Here is a 15921-nt window from a genome sequence, read left to right on the forward strand (position 1 = left end):
GAGAGCTTTGATGTCACATGAAATCTGGTGCTCCTTAACTTTTGCACTTGCCTTTCTCTTGGTGTGACATGGCTCCTCAGGGACATTTCGACTCTTCCCCATTCTCCACAACTCCTCGCGTGGCTCATCCTTCTAGAACTTTAGGCATTGGCTTAGGTTCTGCCTCCCCTAGGAACCTCCCCAACTAGTCCCAGCCCAGTATGCACGAAGGGCCCCTTTTCTACATATCTCAGCACCTTGTATTCATCACACACTGCTATCATAGTGTGTCGCTTTTCACTGCTAGGTTCCTTGAGGGCAGAGACTGCGTTGTTTCTTGTGGTCTCTCTTGCCCTTAGCACAGCATTTGGCATTTCAAGGGTGTTCAGAGAATAAATGAACTACCCACTGATGGATACAGAACTTGACAGGGAGGGTCCTTAGAGAAGGGGAACAGTCAACATGGCTGAGAAATTTGGAGAAGGCTTCACAGCAGAGTGACATGTGGAATTGATTCTTTAAAGATGCGAATGAGAGGCCGGCCCCGTGGCCAAGTGGTTAAGTTCACACACTCCACTTCAGCAGCCCAGGGTTTCGCTGGTTTGGATCCTGGGCACGTACCTAGCACCACTCATCAGGCCATGGTGAGGTGGCATCCCACACAGCACAACCAGAAGGACCTACAACTACAATATACAACTATGTACTGGGGGGCACTGGGAAGAAGAAGGAAAAAAAAAAAAGAAGAAGATTGGCAACAGATACTAGCTCAGGTGCCAATCTTTAAAAAAAAAAAAAGGAATGTTTTTGACAAGCAGAAGAGGTAAAGCAAGTGTCTTTAGACCAAGGAACTAACAGCAGTGAGACTTATAGGTCTGGAGATCCACTGAGGCTGAAACCTGGGTGGGGCGGGAAGAGGAGAAGGAGGGAGCTGGAGGGAGAGAGGCACCGGACTGGAAGGCAATGCTCATTTGGGGAGTTAGATTGTGAAAGATGCTCTGACCAGGAAGAGACTGAGCTTTATTCTGCAGAGAACTGGGATCTATTAAAGTATTTTAAGCAGGATGGTGTTTTAGAAGGAGTCTGCCTGAAATAGCAAGTTGCAGGAAGCAGATGACAGGCTTGCATCTATGGCGCACATGGATAGATAGGTACTTCTGCTGATATATATATATATAATTTCTCTGGGAAGGTATACTCTGGAAATTAGTATCAGTGGTGGGTCCTTCAGAAGGAACTTTTGTCAAGAGTCAGGGGTGGAAGGAAGACAATTTTCTCTGTATTCCTTTCCCACCGTTTCCATCTTTTCCATGCATTTGCATTATATTTTCTAAGAGTATGCATTTTAAATAGCTGGTAAAACTGTTAAGAATGAGGAATGAAAGAAAGGAAGTCAGAAGGCAAGGAAGAAATGAGTCATGTACTGCAATATGAAAGAGCAGATCACCCTCCAGCGTCTGGCCAGGAAGACCAGCCAGGAGACAGTGGGGACAGGGAGGGGAGAGACGGTTAGTGCCCATGGGGGCTCGCCTGCCCAGAAAGCCAAGCCCATGGCACAGCTTCAGGTTTGCGATCTCCTTTTTCCCTCCCAGAGGCAAGTGCCCAATTATAAGTCCTCTTCTTTCATACTTTGGTCCCAACCTCTACAGTTCAACAAGGCCAATTTGTCTTCAATTGTAATCACAGAGATAGTTCTTGCTCTTCCGTTGATCTCCACTCAGTTTCCCATCCATCACTTCCTCAGGTGTAGACCTCTCTAGGCAGAGACCCTGCTCCTGGTCACCAGCTCACACAGCTGGCACTTTGCGCTGAGGCCATCGTGGGAACTACAGTGGGCAGAACGCAGCTCTGTTTTCAGGATGTTCGGTATCTGAACAGAAGGAAAGAGCGCTGGGTCATGTTAGAAGTCCAAACTCAGGAATAGCACATCAGCAGAGAGACCTACCTTGGTTCTCACAATGACGGCTTTGGGATTGTGAAGAACTAACAGTTTTAGAATTCCTGTCAGAGAAATTTCTAGAGAAACCACACTATTTTTCATGCAGAAACTTATAATTTAAGGTGCTGAAGGCAACACAAATATAGGTGCACTTCAGTTTAAGAAAACCCAATAAAAAACAAACCTGGACTTTGCAACTAGATGTTAAGAATATTCCAAATAAAAAGGTATCTTTTCCAGTCCGGGTCTCAGGAACACCTCCTTGGCGCTGTCTAGTGGATCTTGAGCAAACGACTTCACCCATCTGGGCTTTGGGCTCCCCTTCAGATCCGCAAAATATGTCAGCTCTCTCCTTAACTCCAGCAGCACAGGTATTTGCATTCTGAAATATTTCTTGATTTCTTCATTGATGCCCTGGTACCTGTTATCCTAGAGTATGTTCAGCATCATTTCTCAGGATGCTGACGGCTCATCTAAGAGGGGCTGGAGTGGTGGGAGTAAGTGGGGCACTTGGTGTTCAATCACCCAGAGGCTTAGCCCTTCAAAAACCGGGGAGGTGGAGGAAGATTTATTTTGTTCTAAGCACCTGTCTGGTGCTGCCCAGCATCACAGGACTACAGCTGGGAGGTGCCTGCGATGGGGGCCCTTTAAGTGGCAGTGAGAACCTCCCTTGCAAATGAATTTGTTGGTATGAAAATAGCGCTCCTGATACTGCGAGCAGATCAGCACTTGTGTCTGTCAGTTTTTCAAAAGCCTGTGTTGACGGGAGCTCAGCTCTTGCTTGCTAACAAGGTTCTGAAAGTGGTTTGAAATAACTTGAACAAACTTTTCAAGATGTTCGGCCTTTTAGGAATATCCAGCAAATAGTAAATACCATTAAAATTCATTGTGCCTAATATAATCTCACAATTTAAATGGCGTAGTCAGCTCTGCATAATGAAAGTTAAAATTATGTGATGCATAAGGAATAAATTTAACCCAATTATTTGACTCAAAATTAAATTAAAGACTGTTACTTTTTAACATATTTTACATTGTTATATGACTTCTCTTAGAGTCATTTATGTCTAGGCCATATTTCTTTAAAGCAGATAACATAAATTTGCTCTCTCTCGTGTCCATTTCATCCCCAAGGCACACAATATTTCTTCCAACTAACTTCGTTTTCTGGTGATAATAGTTGATGCATCTTGTTATTTGTAATGTTCCCTCTCTCTCAGATGCACAAGGAGAACAACCGATTTCCACTCTGTTTCCCTCTCTTTAATTTGGAGTGACTCTACGGGCCACAATAGCAAATGCTAAAGATAGTGTTCCTCCCTCCCCTGGTCCAGCAGAACCTCTAGAGTAGAGTGGCCAGATAAAGCAGAGGACTGGGTGTCCTGTATTTTCATTTGCTAAGTCTGGCAACCCTACACCAGTGCCCTTATAACATTCTCAGCTCCTCCCAACACAGACCGCCACCTCCCAGTTCCCCACCCACCTTGACCTTCTACCTGCTCCAGCCTTTGCGACTCTACAGGAGCTCCCGCCCACAAGCTCTTGCTCACCTGCTTGCTTTCGTGACCCCCCACCCACCCTCCCCCATCTTGCAGTGCTGAACTTGTGGACAGGGAGCTCCCCACTGCGGGGACCTGTCTCCACCCTTGGATGGCTAAGCTTCCCTCTCAGTCCCTGGGTTCTGTCTTTTGCCAAATATTTCATATGCCTCTCATGGCCAAGTGCTCAGCTCTTTGCTGAGGATGGCAAGAGGAATTCACCCTGGTCCTGTAGCATCTTCTATTCATGATGATTGACAACCAAAGCATATGGACAAAACTAGGAGAGAAGACTAAAAGGTCATCAATCTGGGGGCGGGTTCCTAATGTATAGGAACTTCTTAATGTGAAAATCATGCATCCAACACCACAACCAAATCATCCTGTGTGTCCACAGACCATCTAGACAGAGGATATGGACTCTGCTTTCTTATTACTGAGTCACTGGTTCATTAAATGAGCTGGACTCAAAAGAGAGTGCAAGCAGAAAGCAATTATACTATTTTTTCTGTGCTAAATCGAATGCTTCGTCTTTGCTTCTGGATGAAATCTCAGGTAGGGCCTATGGAATTAACAAATAGCCTCATTTTTCAGATAATAAAAATGTCCAGTTCAATCCAGAGTTCAAATTTGTCATGCAATTTAAACTCCTTTCTACTCACCAGATTGGGCCTGATACAATATTAGGAGCTGGCGGTGGGGTAGGGCGTCGTGGTTGACTTCATCTCTATTTTCACTCCTCCTCCCCATTCAGCCTCCCTGGAACTGGAGAAATGGAGAAAGGGAAGGAGTCAGAAAGGACTCACTTGGTTGTAATCCTTGCAATCTGGGTCAGGCTGATTCTTTCTCCTGTGTAGCGCTTGCGTGGGTTCTTTGGGAGTCTTCCCTTGACACTTCGCTTAACATCATGGAGATCTCCAACCTGCAGTCCTTTTAAAGAAGTCAAAGTTGTATCCAGCTGGCCACTCACTTCCCTACCCCATAGACCTGGTACACCCTTATGTTTGGGTACCCTCGCTTCTCAAGCTCTGTCTCTTTATCCTTCTCCCTGGGAGAGGCAGCTCCAGTCACAATCTTTTCTTTGAGCTTTACAGATGGAAGGCAGATGCCAGTCTGCACCCACGCAATTCTGGGCTACACAGGTGAAGTTCTCTGAGTGGTTTCTGAAGTGTCTCTTGCTTTGCTTAAGGTGAGGGCGAAATATCCACTCCCCTCCTCCCAAGCCAGGGTGGGTTGGGGTGGGGGCAGGAGTGGTGGGAATGCCAGACACCACCAACTCTCTTCAAACTAATCCTTGCCACCAGCTGGTTCAACCTCCTAATAAATTCCTAGCCTCCTCTTTTAAACTCTTGAGGTGGATGACAGAACAAGTTTGGGACCATCCCTTTGCCAGCCCTACACAGATGATCCAGTTCTCTCTTTAGGGCAGTTCTCAGCTTTGGGGCCTCACTCAGATTTCAATTTCAATACAGGAGGAGGATTATGTTAATATCCCATTGCAGTTACTACTTAGGAAACTGTCATAAAGGTAGAGAGCACTGAAAAATCAGTTTTAGTTGGAGAGCTCCTCGGAATATAATTGTGCTAAATTTTGACTTGTTTTTACTCCTGAATTTACTTCTCGGGAGAGTGAGGAAGCAACACAAGGACTACTGCTCTGAACTTAATATGAGTGTTCTGAAGGGAACACTGGACATAATGAGATGTGCTCCGTATATTTTTAGAAAGGGGATTTCAGAGGGGGAAGTATGCATTTCAAACGTAGCCATGCAGAGACACTAAAAGGGAAGATGGGGTATGAGGCTCTCTGAAAATCAGAATAATAACAAATTTGCTGATGGAAAAGACAAGAGCAGGTCTCTAGGGAAAGCTACGTGGTTGCAGAGTGGACTCTGTTGAGCTGGGCTCTAGAAGGACATGAACATAAGCTAGAAGGAGACCACATCCAGAGGGATGTGCAAACGAGTAGCCTGAACCCGGAAGAGAAGTTAAAGGCCAGGAGGAGCTGAAGCTCGAGAAACAGTAAGGGCAGCACAACGTCTTGCGATTCAAACTCCATCAGGTGCTAGACTCTGTTCCACACATTCATGTTTGAACTTGTTTGATTATCACAACAACCAGTACTATTTTCATCCCTATGTTACAGGTGCGGAAATGGAAGTGCATAAAATTAAAGCAGCTTGCTCAAAGTCAGACAGCAGGTAAGGGACAAAGTCAGAATTCAAACCCAGGCACCCAGGCTTCCTCACCTCCACCCAGGACAAGTGAGGAAGGACTCTAGAGAACCACTGGTGGAGATTAGAGTTATTTTTAGGAAGTGGTGGCTGACACCTCACTCACTGGCCAAGCCCTAGCTGATCTCCCCAAACTCTCGAGGCTTCCCCATGCTGTGGCTGGACGGGCACAGGAAGGCTCCTGAGAGAACTTGAAATTCAGCCCTTGGGTTTACTGGTCATGAGACTGGGGCCTGACTCCACTGAAGCAGCCTGAAGGTAGGGGACCGGCTGATGTTCCTGCTCACGGTTGGGAGAGGAGAGAGGGCAGTGGTAGGAATGCCCTCAATTCCCCAGTTTGGCAAGGGCCACAGCCAAGAGGGCTGCCTGCTTGGGTGAAGGGATCCCAGCAGCAAACCGCAGAGAGGAAGAGTCGAGGGGCATCCTACGAGGCCATTAAAAGTGCATGGCCCTGCTGGGGAGTGGCATCCTGGTGCAGAATCCACATGCATCTGAGAGAGTATGTGCAGGGAGGTGAAAGAGGGAGCAATAGCGGTGGAGAGGTGTACATAACGAACCGACAAAAGGATCCCATAGGAACTTTGCAATATGTGTACATCAGCAATGAAAGGGAGCATTACACAGCTCAGAGAAAAGTACAGAACCACCGTCCCCTTTCCCTGCCCCTGGCCTGGCCCCGGCCCCGAGGGAACAGGAAGTAGCGGAGAGACTAGGGGAGGGGTAGGAAGAAGGAGCAGGTCTGACCTGAGCTGAGCTGCTGGATGGGAGAGAGGAGAAGCTTCTGTTGGATGAAGGGGTGAAGTTCTGATTAGGATTATACTGGGCTTTCTAATACTTGGAAGTGACTGGAGCACTGCAAGAGCTGCTCAAGATGACACTGAGGTGTGGGGAAGGGCAGCTGACCGAATGGGTTTGAGGGTGGCTGTGGTGGGAGAAACACAGAGCTATTTCCTGATTTCACCCTACCAAGTCCAGGCTGTTCAACAAGCAGTTACACACGGAAGTGGCAGGTGGGCATCAATAATAAGACACCCTTTATTTTAACATTTTAATGTTTCCGAAATCCAATGTCTTGTAAATCCAAGTGCACTTTTATTATTTTTTTTCCCTGAAAACGTTTTTTGAATTTATACTGTCTTAAAATATATTGCATTTTAGGACTGAGAATATTTTGTAATGATGGAGCCATTTAGAGGTTTTACAGGTTTTTAAGCACCCTCATTTGCGTGATTGCAAGTTGAATGTCACTCTCTGACCTTACCACTCTAGGAAGTTGTGCTGTCCAGCCTGGGTGGGGGAGTCAGGAAAGGGAAGGACAGGAATGAACAGGGGTTGGCCTGAGACCATGGGCAGAGAGCACAGGGAACTCCCAACCATGGTCCTGGCAAAAGACGTCCGGGAAACCACAGGACAACCCAAGGTTTCCAGTCCAAGGGGTGAGGTGGGAGCAAGAATCTGATCTGAAGTAGAGTAGGCTACAGAGGATTATGTGAGTAAGTGAGTCTGGAGAGATTTTTAAAGGAAGGAATCTTAAAAATTAAAAAGAAAGAGTATCCATTTACCCATCAATGGACACTTAGGTTGTTTCCACATCTTGGCTATTGTGAATAATGCTGCAATGAACATGGGGATCAGATAGCTCTTTAGGATACTGATTTCATTTCCTTTGGATATATACCCAGAACTGAGGTTGCTGGATCCTATGGTAGTTCTATTTTTAATCGTATGAGGAACTTCACAGTGTTTTCCATAGTGGCTTTTTCAATTTACTTTCCCTACCAAGAGTGCAGAAGGGTTCCTTTTTCTCCACATTGCTGCCAACATTTATCTACGTGAGGTGATTGATGTCAACTAAACTTATTGTGGTAGTCTTTTTGCAACATATACATATATCAAATCATCATGTTGTACACCTTAAAATAATACAATGTTATATGTCAATTATATCTTAATAAAACTGGAAATAAAATAAGCTATGGGGGAAAAAAAAGAGTAATAAGTGCATTTGGTGGATCCATGGACAGAAAGAGAACTTAAGGAGTCCAAGATGGTATAGACAGTCACAACTACATAGATTTATGTCTTTTGTTGTTAGTGCCTTTGAGTCGATTCCAACTCCTAGCAACCCTGTGTACAGCAGAGGGGAGCTCTGCCCCGTGGATCTTTCCACCTTCCGGTGCTACATCAGATGGTGTTCCACTGCTATTCCCAGGGTTTTCATGGCCAAATTTTTCAGAAGAGGGTGGCCAGATCCTTCTTCCTAGTCTGTCTTAGTCTGGAAGCTCTGCTGAGACCTGTCCACTGTGGGTGGTCCTGCTGGTATTTGAAATCCCAGGGGCACAGCTTTCAGCATCACAGCAACACACAGCCACCACAGTACAACAATTGACATGGGTGGTGTGGTTCCCTGATGGGGAAATGAACCCAGACCACAGAGGTGAGAGCATGGAATCTCAACCACTAGACCACCAGGGCTGGCTAAATTCAGTCTAAGAAAGAATCAAATTGAACCTGCAAAATAAGGTTAAGCAACTTGTCCAAAGTCTCACAACTAACAAACCACACAACTACCACCTCCGATTTTTCTTCAGTTTTATCCCTTAATGTGAAGAGTCTTCAAATGGAAGGAGTAAAACAAAGATGCTGAGAAGGATAATAAAGCTCAGGATGGTAAAGAAATAGGAAGAAAACCTCTAGTTCTAGATCATAAATACTGGGTCCCCACACTGCCACTCTTCCCTTTGGACCAATGATGCATTGATGACGGCATGACTTCCTGCAGAGCCTGGTCAAGGTGTAAGAATCCTGCTGGCATGGTGCCCCGGGTGGCCACCGCCATCTGCTCCACGAAGCTGCCTCTTCCACGTTAATCTGTCTTCCCCCATCCAGATGTGTTCTCACCAGTCCAGAAAGAACTTAGGGTGGATCCCAGAAAACCCTTGTCATAATCTTAGAGACATCGTGGGGAACAAGATCTCCCAAATTTCAAAAAGGTGAATTTCAAAAGTGGAAACGGGATGATTGTTATTTCCTGGCAAAATTCTAAAATTGAATATTAAACAGAAGAATTGAAGCTTCTCAGAAAATAAGGATCTGAGAGTCCACAAAAGCAAGTCATGCAATACTAACTTCATTATTTTTTCATGGTGTTAGTATCCTAGCAGGTAAGGGGAATTCATAGATAAAGTATTTGATAAAGGCCCTTAAAAACAGGTAGGAATATATGAATTGAATGAAATGTGGTTTGGTGAATTCATACATAATTAAAAACCTATACCCAAAGAGAAAAAGCAGCTCTGTGAGTGGATATCATTGTCACTGTCAAAAGACAAGGAGCATTTATTTATTGCTTTCATTGCAGTCAAAACTCATTAATGATTTGAAGCCACAGAAAACATCCACTGGTGGAATTATCTAACATCTCTGATGGGACCATGATTATTTGGGCAAAAAAACATACGTAGAATCATTATTTGTGGGTAAGGATAATTTCAACCCGTTGTTTATGGAGAACGATGGTTTGGAGAGAGTTCTAATTTATACCCTAAAGCCTTTTTGGGTGATGGGAGCAGGGATTCCCATGCTGAGGGTAGCACCTTTGACTACCCCAGGCACTTCCGTGCCACATTATGGATGTTGCTTCATAGTCATAACATTCTGATGAAATTCAATGCATCATATAATCAATCTTGGTGTCACTTTTGGTTGTTTCTTCTAGCTAAACACTCTGAGTTCTTTCAAGGCATAATATGTCATGGCATTTAGACATTTGTCACCCCACCCCCATCCTCTGAACACGGTCTAGTTTGTCAGTGCCTCTCTTAAGATGACACCTAATTAAGTGACACCTAATTATCAACTCCAATACTTCAGATAGGGTTTAATCACCCAAGAGCACAGTGTCATAATGTCCAGCCTTGATCTAGAAACTATCTTACCATTAAAACAGTTCATTATTGCATCAACTCTTTAGTATGTGCGTCACACATTTGGTTCTTCTGAGCTGTAAAAAGCTCCCATGTCTTATTCATTCAAACTGCTGTTGAAACAAATATCTTTCATCTTGTTCCTGTTGATTTTTTGGAAACTGAGTAAATGCCTATACATTTATTCCTGTTATAGTTTATCATATTAACTTTAGCTTAATACATCAGAAAAAGGTTTTTTTAAAAATTTAAATGTATCATCGGTATATTAGTTTAGCATGAATCATCTGAACTCATTCAACGAAAACTTGAAGGCCTACGATACACTGGGCATGGCATAAGCAACAAATATTTAAGTCATGAGTTCCAAATATTTATAATCTACCATAGAATGAGTATGTTTTAGAAGAAATAATCAAGGAATTTTAGATAGCTGGAACACATTCCTTCCTTCAAGCAGCTTTCTCTCTGAGCATCATTTTGTCAGGGAGGAGTCATCCTGAAACAGGCCATGGTGCCTCCCCTTGTGCTCTGCCCACTGGCTCCCAATCCTGCTTGTTGCAGGTAAAGATTAGATTCACATTTCCTTTTTTAAAGATTTTAGTTTTTCCTTTTTCTCCCCAAAGCCCCTGGGTACATAGTTGTATATTGTTAGTTGTGGGTCCTCCTAGTTGTGGCATGTGGGATGCCGTCTCAGCATGGCTTGATGAGCAGTGCCATGTCCGTGCCCAGGATTCGAACCGGTGAAACCCTGGGCCGCAGCAGTGGAGCACGCGAACTTAACCACTCGGCCACTGGGCCAGCCCCTAGATTCTCATTTTCTTAATAGTCTAAACAAGCTCTTCAGTTCTCTCAGCCCCCAGAAACTACACCTTCAAATGAGTCCAGGCATATCAAATTTCCTGGATGTTCACGTCAACTCTCATCCCTTTGATGCTGGTGGCTTGAACTTCTTGCCCTTCCATTAATGCATCACTTGAATTAACACATAAGAGCAGTTAGGCATTACATGGGGGTCATGGAGGCAAGAGTAAATTTCTCACAGTGAGGAGAGCTGGTTTTTCCTAAAAGTAGTTATGTGATTGAGAGCAAGTCATGCTACTTCTCTGAGCCTTGGCTTCGTTCTCTGTCAATGGAGGGGATGAACTTGTGGGTTAAGTGTCATGTCCACCAGATTAGCAGAATAACCATGATTCTTTCTTGTGCATGAGGCATACTAAATTGCTCTGCTTTGGGATGCTTGGGAGGGGGGATTGAGACCCTCCTTAGGACAGTGATGATATTTTGGATTTGCAGATAAGAACAAGGAAGAGAAAGCTTGGCAGAAGTGCTCTACTGGCTAAAATTAAGCTCCCGGTTTTATACCGACTTTGACCTCTGCAAGGATGGTCTGTGCATTCAGCTTTGAATAATTCATTTTGAAAACTGTGGCCCCTTTCAGGGAAGTTTTCTTTTGAAGGAAACAAGAAAAGTGGGAAGGAGAAATACTTTAATTGTGTGTGCGTGTATGTGTGTGCACGTGCACACGTGTGTGTAATACACATAGAGAAAAATGATTACTCTTGAATAAATAGTTATAAAGAGAATACCCTTGTAACCACTGGGAAATCCTTTTGAAACTGCTCAAAATGCTCAGACTGGAAGCTCAATACCAAAGAGAACTCACTGATCCCAGGATGTCAGCTCACGAGATCCGGGGGCCCAGGGTCTCCGTCTAGTTGATTTCTCTCTCCCAAGCCTGGAAAGTGTGAATGGTCACCTGTCTGCCAGGTGGTCCTGCCTTACCCTGGTTGCAAAGGAGCCAGGTGAGACCCCTCCCAAATGAGCAGGAGAACGGGGGGCTCACTGACATTATCGTAGACTTCAGTCAGGAGTCCAGCCCGCCATCTGAGAGACTGCAAAGACCAGCCTCGTGAAGACCTGCACAACGGGGATGCATGTCTTGGGGGCTCTCCCAACTGCCTTGCAGTGTCCCCTCTAGGTGTCCCTATCAGTGACCTAATTGTCTTCCTTACGATAAGGATAAGAATCCACATTGCCATCACACGCACCACCCACTATCGCCAAGTAAACGACAACTGAGTGTCCACGGCTAAGGGTTTAGAGGGTAACTGCTGGAGAACATCCTGCCAGGTCCTAAGGAAAAAGGCTATGAAGTTGGAGCAACAGGAAGAAGAGTGGAGTATTTTCCTCTGTCCCCTCACCCTCTGCTCCACCCCAGGAAGGACCACAAGGTCACTGCGGGACACTGACCTTCCAGCAAGCCTGGTCTTCAGTAACCTGCACTCCCCGCTCCATCCTCCAAGCCAGGTCTTTCTCAGAGCTTCACGGGCTTGGAAACATAGCTAACAGGAAAGTTCATCTAGTGAAAACAAAACAAAACCAATTATGGGAGTTTGCTGCTGCTCATCACCCGGAGACTGCAGTAGGTTCATGGATAAAGTTTGGTGAATGCAGAGTTCACAGCAAGACACTTCTACATAAGCACCAAACCTTACCCATTGTCCTTGTCATTATCAATGACAATTTAACGCCACATCTTTCCTGGAAGAACATTTAGCACGTATTAAAGATTCTGAATTAATTTCTAGAGACATAAAATTCCATTGAAAAAGCAAAGGGTGCCTTTTCCTGTCCAGCCCCTGTGGCTGTCTTAGGCAGCATTCCTCTCCGAAAGCGAAGATGGAGTTGAGGGGGGCGAAATCACATTCCCTCTCCTTCCTTCCATTGCCCCCTTTACCTAGAGATTGTTGTCCTCAGATGCCAGCGGGCTTCTCTCCCCTCTCCACTGCCATCCGCGAGTTTCAGGTTAGAAGCCCACAGAGTAGAGACAAAGGGCATGTCCACTGGAGCCAACGGTCTGGCTTCCAGTCCCAGCTGGGTCCAACCCTCTCTGTGCCTCGGTTCTGTCATCTGTAAAACAGAAATAATAATAGAGCTCACCTCGGAAATTAAACACATAAGTACTGTTGTTCCTGACATGCTGTAATCAGGCTTCTGTCCTCATCACTCCTCTGAACAGCTCTGCTTAGGACTACTGGCAATTTCCCAGTGGAAATTCATCAGGCTTCATCTTATTTGACCCATCCACAGCACTGGACATAGCTGACTGTTCCCTCTTTCTTGAGCATTTCTTTGCTTGGCTTCCAGTGTAATGGTTTATTCTGGTTCTCCTCCTATCTCGCTAGCCACCTCTTTATCTCTGTTCTGGATTCCTCCTCATTTTCTGGACAGTGGCGTGCCCCAGAGCTCCATGCTGGGACTTCTCTCCTAACCATGCTCACCCTCAGTTCATCCGTCTGGTCTGTGACTTGAAATGCCATCTCTGTCCACTTTTATATTCCTAGTCTAGACTCCTCCCTTGAACTGCAGACTAACACCCGAATGCCAGCTCAAGTTCTTTCCTTAGACAGGTCATGAGCATCTCAAACTTCATGGCATCTGAAATCGAACTCCCTATCTTGCCCCTTCCCCTAAATAGCTCCTGCGGCAATTTCCCCCATCTCAATACCTGTCAACTCTATCCTTGTAGCTGCTCAGGACAAAATCCTTGGAATCATCTTTCACTTCCCTCTTCTTCTCACGTACCGCATCCAATCCATCTGCAAAGCCTGTGGGCTCTACCTTCAAAATATAACCAGCTATTGACCAATTCTCACCACCTCTGCTGCTATTACTGCAGACCAGAGTCCCCATCCCTCTAGCCTGGATTATTGCACTAGCCATTGAATTGGTCTGCTGATTTTCACCCTGATGTCTTACAGTCTATTTTCAGCACAGCAGCCGGAGGATGCTTTTAAAACAAGTCATTCCTACAGCCAAAGCTCTCTAGTGTGTTCTTCGTCCAACTCAGAGTAACAGCCTATTCCTCCCAGAGCCCTGGGAGGCCCTGTGCAGTCTCTCTGCCAGCTCCTTCTGACCCTACGCACCACCCTCCCTCTTGTTCACCCCACTCCTTCCTTCCTTGGTTTTTCTCAGGTATGAGACACATGCTTATGTCTCAGGGTCTCTGTATGTTGTTTCCTCCGACTGGTTTTATCATAGCTTGCTCGATCATTTCCTTCAGGTCTCTGCCCAAACGCCATCTCATCAATGAGGGTTAAATAGAGCAGTATCTACCACGTGCACCATCTGTGCCCTCAACTGCTTTCTTTTTCTCCGTAGGACTTAACACCCTCTGATATACACATGTGCTCTTGTTTGTCTATTTGCACATTGCCTGGCAACTCAGTAGACTGTCATCTCTATAGCGGCAGAGGCTCTGCCTGGCTCACTGCTACAGAGCCTAGATCAGTGCTCAGTGCACAGGAGTCTCTCGGTAAACACTTGCTGAATGAATGAATAGCATTTAAAACAATATTTGGTATATAAGAGGTCAAATATTGGATGAATGAATGACTAAATAGTATTTTGAAGTGATTGGCACATAGGGAGCACATAATACCTTCCTGTTGAATGAATGAATTAAAGCATTTAGAACAGTAGCAACACATCACAAGCCTTTGACAGGTTTTAACATTTATGAGTCAAATGTCAAAACTCCATCACCAAGAGGTGCTCCTTTTCCCCACACTCCCAGAGGACGAAAAGAAGCTCCTCCTTGGGCTCTCAGGGTAGGGAGGAGAGGAGAATGCAGAATGAGTTGGGGTGGGAGGCCCATCCCTGGGAATCCCTATCTCAGGAGGCCCCAGGACAGGGACTGAGAATGTGAGGACCCTGTGTTGGGTTGCAGTCTCTTGCATGTCCACAGAGGCTCCCATGAGTCTCGTCTATACTGACTGTGGATCTCTGAATATTTGGAGACTAGCGGTATCATCTGCTATTCCCAGATGCTGTTTCCTTACTATCGGATCAAGGAGCCCAGGGAAGGGAGGTAGCACTAATGATGTAAAAACTTCTTTCGTGCCCTTGGTCTTAGTGAATGAAGTGCCAACCTGAAACTGTATAACTGGGATACTCGAATTCATAAAAGTTTTAGGACTGCTCCAAGGATTTATCAGACATTTGCTTTTTGGTATGAATTAGTACACTCAGCTTTTTCCCTCCAAACTCCTTATTGATGCCAGTCTGAACTCAAGAATGTGAGTTTTGCTTGGGATGGAAAGAAGATGGAGGGAGAGAAATTTTATAGGCAAGTCACCAGGGAAAAGAACAGTGGAAGCATTTTTGCAAATATATGGGCCTAAGAATGATAGAGTCAAGCAGATACGAGGTTAGAAGTTTGTGGGGTGAGGGCAGGATCAAATGTAAATTTCTTCCAAATGAAAAGCAGGCAGCATCCATATTGACTGTGCTCATTGTGTGAGGCCAGGAAAACCAACCCTCATGACCCTATTCCAGGGCGATGGTTTGATGGTAATTCAGTCGGGCAGCTGGAACCCAAGGGAAACCTCTATGCAAACGTTTCTCTAAATTTAATTTTTCTTTTTACCCTTTTGAAGGATCTCAGTTTACAAGACTATGTCAATACTCGAGCAGTCCAACCGAAGCATCTAGAGTACAGAGCTCTGTGGCCTGGGATTGGCGTTGAGTCAGTAAATGCACAGGCCTGGCAGCCATTTGTCCTTCTCCTTCCTATTTACATGGAAGTTTTATTAGTTTTGTAGGTTTGGCGTGTTAGCTCTGTGACTGCTGGCTCCTATCTACAAGGAGCACTGTTGCCTCCTCACCCTGACTTTGCAGCCCTAGGGTTGAGTTTAGGAAGCGTCTGCTATCCTCCTCCAAGTTCAGGGGAGAGGTCTTTCCCCAGAGCTGCATGAATAAAATTATACACAGGAACTGAGTTTCAAGAAAGCTCACCAAGGGAAACCTGAAAGTTGGTCAACAGGGGACTTGCTTCTAATACTTATTTATCAATTCTCAATTACTTGATGGGTAGTCTGTAAGACCGAAGAAACTCGAAGCAAAAATGATAAATTGCCAGGCTGCTTAGAGCCCTGTGAGGCACATTTGGAACCTCAGAAAACTTAAAGTCATCAACACAAACCATCACTGGTCCTTCAACGTCCTCTGCAACATTCCAGCCAAGTGGTCCTCTGCCCCATCCTGGAGCCACCCCTGGCATGGTGATGAGCCCCCATGCCACTGAAGCGACCAGTTCATCCTTGGTTAACTTTATAACTTGGAAAATCTTTATAACTGATAATAACAGGCAACTCAAATCAATATTACAGGGCCAGCCCCAATGGCCTAGTAGTTTAGTTCGGTGTAACCCACTTCAGTGGCCTGGGCTCGGTTTCCAGGCGTGGACCTACACCACTCATGAGTGGCCATGCTGTGGCAGAGGCTCACAAACAAAATAGAAG

At 45.3% G+C, this 15921-nt stretch overlaps 1 long non-coding RNA gene across 1 annotated transcript in view; it reads right to left on the bottom strand.

The window, feature by feature from the left end:
• Positions 1 to 764: 764 nt before the first annotated feature.
• LOC124231820 (uncharacterized) overlaps positions 765 to 15921 on the bottom strand; it is a 44544-nt gene continuing 29387 nt past the window's right edge. Inside the window, exons 2-5 of the long non-coding RNA XR_006886693.1 lie at positions 12357 to 12529; positions 11870 to 11978; positions 4119 to 4221; positions 765 to 1849 (exon numbers count right to left, since the gene is read on the bottom strand). This is a non-coding gene — a long non-coding RNA (uncharacterized LOC124231820). The remainder of the gene's footprint in view (positions 1850 to 4118; positions 4222 to 11869; positions 11979 to 12356; positions 12530 to 15921) is intronic.

This window comes from Equus quagga, chromosome 22 (assembly GCF_021613505.1).
Source record: "Equus quagga isolate Etosha38 chromosome 22, UCLA_HA_Equagga_1.0, whole genome shotgun sequence".
Taxonomy (NCBI): Eukaryota; Metazoa; Chordata; class Mammalia; order Perissodactyla; family Equidae; genus Equus; species Equus quagga.